Source organism: Salmo salar, chromosome ssa10, assembly GCF_905237065.1.
Source record: "Salmo salar chromosome ssa10, Ssal_v3.1, whole genome shotgun sequence".
NCBI lineage: Eukaryota > Metazoa > Chordata > Actinopteri > Salmoniformes > Salmonidae > Salmo > Salmo salar.
The window spans coordinates 22,071,013-22,077,760 of record NC_059451.1 but is presented as its reverse complement, the minus strand read 5'-3'; positions in this window follow the sequence as shown (position 1 = coordinate 22,077,760).

Below are 6,748 nucleotides of genomic sequence, written 5' to 3'. Positions count from 1 at the left end.
GACTTGGGTTTTATGGGCAAAATAATCTTTATCTGGCCAATATTGGGGGCCTCAAGGAAAAAATTGTCCGGTGTGGGTGTCTTGAGGAAAAAAATGGCTAGTGTGGCCACAACAGAAAAAATGGACAGTTGCATTAGAAATCCCAGGGCCGATTTCTGGTCCCAGTCCACCCCTGATTCAGTCTGGGGCTGTCTGACATCATTAGCCCTTTGTCAGACAGAGGTTTGCTCATGTTGTAAACTAAACCTGGAATTCCTCAACAAGATTACATTAGACATTTAAAGAGATAAGAGACAGACGTATCTTGAGCAAAACTGCAAGCCCTCGCTAAGCAACATTTACCTTGAGCTATTTGGGAGTCCTGGATAAGAGACTTTGGTTTAGCCTGATAAAGCTGCCTAACTTGGCACCAGGACATGTGATTTCTCAATGGTTAAATATTAATTGACATGCTTAACATCATGCTACTGCCATGAATAAAAAGTGCTGTTCTTCTAAACAATCCTACACTTCATAAAATTGCAAGGTAGCCTATACAACTTGGAGTGTTCTGTCAGGAGAGTGTTCTGTCACATTGTTAATTTCACACACATGATATATGTTGTTTGTTTTTTAAAATGCAATTTCGGGAGAAGTCATTGGAAAAATGCTATGCATTTTGTTGTGTGAAAGACATACAGTACCTCCACAAAGTAGTCACCCCCCTAGACTTTTTCCACATTTTGTTGAGTTACAGCTTGAATTTAAAATTGATTAAATAGAGATTTTTTATATTTTTACAAATTTTTACAAATTAATGAAAAGCTGAAAAGTCTTGAGTCAATAAGTATTCAACTCCTTTGTTATGACAAGCCTAAATAAGTTCAGGAGTAAAAATGTGCTTAACAAGTCACATAATAAGTTGCATGGCCTCACTCTGTGTGCAATAATAGTGTTTAACATGATTTTTGAATGACTACCTCATCTCTGTACCACACACATACAATTCTATGTAAGGTCCCTCAGTGGAGCAGTGAATTTCAAACACAGATTCAACCACAAAAACCAGGGAGGTTTTCCACTGCCTCGCAAAGAAGGGCACCTATTGGTAGATGGGTCTAAATAAAAAAGCAGACATTGAATATCCGTTTGAGCATGGTGAAGTTATTAATTACACTTTGGATGGTGTATCAATACACCCAGTCACTACAAAAATACAGACGTCCTTCCTAACTCAGTTGCCAGAGAGGAAGGAAAGTGCTTAGGGATTTCACCATGAGGCTAATGGTAACTTTAAAACAGTTACAGAGTTTAAAGGCTGTGATAGGAGAAAACTGGGAATGGATCAACAACATTGTAGTTACTCTACAATACAAACCTAATTGACAGAGTGAAAAGAAGGGACCATGTACAGAATAAAAATATTCCAAAACATGCATACTGTTTGCAACAAGGCACTAAGTAATACTGGAAAAAATTAGGCAAAGCAATTCACTTTTGTCCTGAACAGAGAGTGTTATGTTTGGGATAAATCCAATACAACACATTACTGAGTACCACTCTCCATATTGTCAAGCATAGTGGTGGCTGTGTCATGCTATGGGTATGCTTGTAATCATTGTCTAACAATGATCAACAACCAATTTAACAGAGATTCAAGAATTTTGAAAATAATAATTGGCAAATACTGTACAGTCCAGGTGTGCAAAACTCTTAGAGACTTACCCAGAAAGACTCACAGCTGTAATCACTGCCAAATGTGATTCTAATATGTATTGACTCAGGGGTGTGAATATTTACAGTGCATTCTGGAAAGTATTCTTTTTCCATATTTTGTGACGTTACAGCCTTATTCTTAAATTGATTAAAACATTTCTTTCCCTCATCAATCTACACACAATACCCCATAATGACAAAGCAAAAACAGTTTTTTAGAAATGTTGGCAAATAAACAAAAACATACATTCCACTTGAAAGGTATAGGCAATAGGCCTATATGCTGTATGTGCTGTGTATGCAGTGATTGTGGCAACAGTTGGACGCTATACACTGAAAAAAACAAAGGTTCTTAAATGGTTCTTCCTCAGCTCTTAAGGTTCCTTTGAGAGCTCTTGCCTGATAAAGAACCTTTGAGGTAAGTGTGGGGTTCTTGACATGGCATTTACGGTTCTTCAGAATTCTAAAAGGTTATTGAAATGTATGGAAGCCTGCAGATGTGTCCCTTTTATAGCACAGTGTTAACGAGTGTTGATTTTTCTATGTAACATTTCTAGTGTTGATTCAGGAGTTAAAGTAACACTGTAAAAAGTTCAATTAACACTCAGTGGTGAAAAAGAACGCCAGTGTGTTGGTGTTAATAAGCAGAGTTGTTTGATTCAATATCTGTTTTTGCATGTACGTTGATTGATAAATAAATGTTACGCTAATCAAATACAGTATAAATAACATACATTTTCCGAAACTATTCCAATCTGTTACTTGGACTTTTTGCACCCGTTACTGAAATGGTTGATCCCGGTCTGATATCTTAGTCTTCCCAACCCTTGTAGTCATTCTGAATGCAGGTCAATGCAAATTCCAAATGTTGAATATTCCCAATCTGGCTGGATTCCAATAGGAATTACACATCATATTGCAAGCCAGTATAATGTGTCTTGCAGGCCTGATGTGACCTGTAAACTATGAGTTTCAGGCCACTGTATTATGGTAGAACTAGGCCCTCAAAAGAAGGCATTATGAAATCTGTATTGTATTGTCTTAAATCATTTTATTTGAATGTCAACATTTTCACTTAGGATCTCACTTGGTGAAGGCCACAGGACTAAACATGTATATTGAAGAAGGCACGACAGTACCCTTAGGAGGCTGAAAAGATTTGTCATGGGCCCTCAGATCCTCAAAACGTTTTACAGCTGCACCATCGAGAGCACCTTGACTGGCTGCATCACCATTTGGTATGGTAGATGTACCGCCCTCGACCGCAAAGCCCTACAGAGGGCCACACACACACACACACACACACACACACACACACACACACACACACACACACACACACACACACACACACACACACACACACACACACACACACACACACACACACACACACACACACTTTTACACTAATCATATGATGTTGCTACTATGTTCTTTATTTATCCCTTATTATTATTATTATTATTATTATGATCTATCCTGATGCCTTGTCACTTTACCCTGCCTTCATGTACATATCTACCTCAAATACCTCGTACCTCTCCACATTGATCTGGTACTGGTACTCCCTGTATATAGCTCCACATTGATCTGGTACTGGTACTCCCTGTATATAGCTCCACATTGATCTGGTACTGGTACTCCCTGTATATAGCTCCACATTGATCTAGTACTGGTACTCCCTGTATATAGCTCCACATTGATCTGGTACTCCCTGTATATAGCTCCACATTGATCTGGTACTCCCTCTATATAGCTTCACATTGATCTGGTACTGGTACTCCCTATGTATATTTTCATTCTTGTGTTTTTTATTCCTCTTGTATTACTATTTTTCTTTGTTGGGAAGGGCTCGTAAGCAAGCATTTCACAGTAAAGTCTACACCCATTGCATTCAGTGCATAGGATAAATACATTTGGATTGGATTTGGTTTTTAATTAATGCAACAACCATTTCAAACACAGTCATGGGTTGTACTGGTAACTCTAAAACTCAATCCAAAGGCACCCTGGGGAATATGCAAATAAGTCTTGAAACCCTACAGCAGGGATATTCAATTTCGGTCCTGGTTCTGGTTTTGTATTTTTGTATGGTTCTTCAGAGACCCTAAAACTGTTTCCCTATGGCATCACTCTCAAGAACCTTATTTGGATCCAACTTTCACCTTTGGTTTTAAGAGAGAAGGCTCCTGGTGCCTCACCTATTATTCTTAATCTTAGGCCTGATTTCCTTCTTTAGGTCGAAAATGGGAAAAAAGGGGCTAATCCTTAAGAGCTTGCTGCCTGCTGAAGTCAATCCTAATTCATCAGTGTCAATGGATCTATAAATCAGGGTGCGTTTCATCGATAGTGCAGTAGTAAAATATACAGACGCCAAAGGTGCTTCTTTGGATCACGAGAAACATCAGATATGGGATTGTAGAAAAAGCTTTTTGGGTAGGCAGTCCAAATTTTGAGGATATTTTACTCGTAGCTCCACTTTAAAATGGGATTTAGCCTGTCAGGTGGTTACCTCAATACGTAAATAATTATTGTGGCCTATTTGTCTTGATTTTCTTAGCCTGGTTTGTACAGCATCGGTTTCAAAATGCATTATTAATAGTTCTCTTTTGCATGTGTAACTGTAGATTTGTGTATATAATCAAATATAGCTGTGTGCTTATGCAGAAGTTAATATGCAACAGTATTTTCAGAGACAAATGATTACTGCTAGATTGTTGCTATTTTCAAGAATCCCAATAAACAGTAATCTCAAGTAAACAACTAAATACAACCATTCAGAAATAAACCTATGGTCATAGGAAAGGAAAACCCAGAAATAAAATGCCTATCTAAGCTGTAAAACTTTGTGCACAATGGCTTTGAAGAGCAGGGATGTGATGGAAGTGGAACTATGTTGGACACGAGATGATCCCTCGCTGATCACGTGATGACTTCAAAACCAGTTCCACCTTTTAGCAACAGCAATGGTGTAGGATGTGCAAGTATCCACAATTCACCTAGTAACAGAGTTCCATATGATTAAAACAGTAGCTCCAAACACATTAAAAAACATCCCACATGAATACTTCTGCGAGTAATACAGGACACTTCTGGATAAAGCAGCAGCCGTAGAATAATTAAGGACTTGCACAAACTCTGGTTTAAAATGGAGGAACTTTAAAGGGGCAACGCACAATTTTACTCTAGTGCTATACTGGTACTATCAGCTGCACTATGATATCCAAAAGTAACACAGGGTTACACTCTCCCCTGCTTAACATTGTTGTCCCGACAATCCAGGAACATGATTGTTCATTTGAGCTAAGAGTTCTATTAGCTTTTTAATGACTTTACAGTGATGCTGCATTAATTCACCTTGTTTTGTGACAAAATTGACTAAGAACCTCCCTAGGTCAGAGAGCTCTTTGAGATCCTCACAGTCTGATACCATAGGTGTTATTTCCTCCAGCATCATAGGATAACTCAATCTGTTGTGAGGTCTGTGCTCCTGACTCAAATTTCTTGGAGCAGTAGTGACCTCCTTCACTGTCTCAACAATGGACTCCACCCCATTGGGCAAAGATAACTCTTCAGCTTCTAGATCAAACCTTAATAATGATCAAGCCTTAATGGTGAGGATTGTGGTTCACCATTTGCAATATCTACCAGAACTTCGAAATCCACTGATTCACCCTTTCCCATGTCATGACTCTCATGACCACTTGGGAAAGGCTCCAGGATGTCTTCATCCACATCCTTATCCATCTCTCTAAAACATCACCTCCACGCTTCCGCATTCTCTGCCTGGTGTTAGGTGGAGTCAGGACGTTCACTTCTTCCTGCTGGTTATCATCAGGTGGGGACAGGAAGCCGCAGGGTCTTAGCATGTCACAGTGGAGGGTTCTTTCTGGGCCGTCGGCTCTCTTGGACCTCACCTGAAACACTGTGATGTCATCTGATATCTACCGTACCACAATGTGCACAACAGACTCCCAGCGATCAGTAACTTGTGTTTCTCTCGAATGCACTTCTAGACGAGCACTCTGTCACCTTAAGTGATTGTAGATGCTATCACTTTTGAGCCACATCTGCATTTGTTGGACATCTGACTCTTCTCTGCAGATTTCACAGCCAACTCGTAAGTGTACTCCAGGCATCTCTTAGCTGTTTAGTGTAGTTCTGATGCATGGTTGCATTGTGGCCAGCAGGCCTCAGGCCAAAACAAAGGTCAATGCGTAACCAAGCTTGTGGCCCAAACATGAGAAAGAATGGAGTCTCACCTGTTGTGTCAATGCGAGTGCAATTGTATGCATGCACTACGGGTTTCACATAATGTCTCCACTCTCCTTTTCTCTTGTCACTCAGTGTGCCTAACATGTCGAATAAAGTCCTATTTAAGCGCTCAACAGGATTACCACAAGGGTGGTAAGGGGTTGTTTGTGATTTCCAAAAGAGCATATGTCCGCTATCAGCTCAAACTCAAAACTGGCTCCTTGGTCACTATGAATACTCTGAGGAAATCCATACTGTAAAATCAAACTCTCCCAAAGTGCTCTGGCTACTGTCTTGGTGGTTTGACCTTTAGTTGGGATAGCTAAAGAGTACTTTGTAAAATGATCTGACATTACTACAATGTTTCTGGTGTCTGAATTGTGAGGTTATTGTGAGAGAAAATCTATATAGACTAGTTCTAGTAACATATAGTGTCAAGAAACAGTATGTGAACCCTTTGGAATGACCTGGATTTCTGCATAAATTGGTCATAAAATTTTAGCTGATCTTCATCTAAGTCACAACAATAGACAAACAGTCTGTTTAAACTAATAACACAACAAAAATTACATGTTTTCATGTCTTTATTGAACACACTAAACATTCACAGCGCAGGGTGGGAAAAGTATGTGAACCTTTGGATTTAATAACTGGTTGACCCCCCTTTGGCAGCAATAACCTCAACCAAACGTTTTTGTAGTTGTGGATCAGACCTGCACAACGGTCAGGAAGAATTATGGACCATTCCTCTTTATAAAACTGCTTCAGTTCAGCAATATTCTTGGGATGTCTGGTG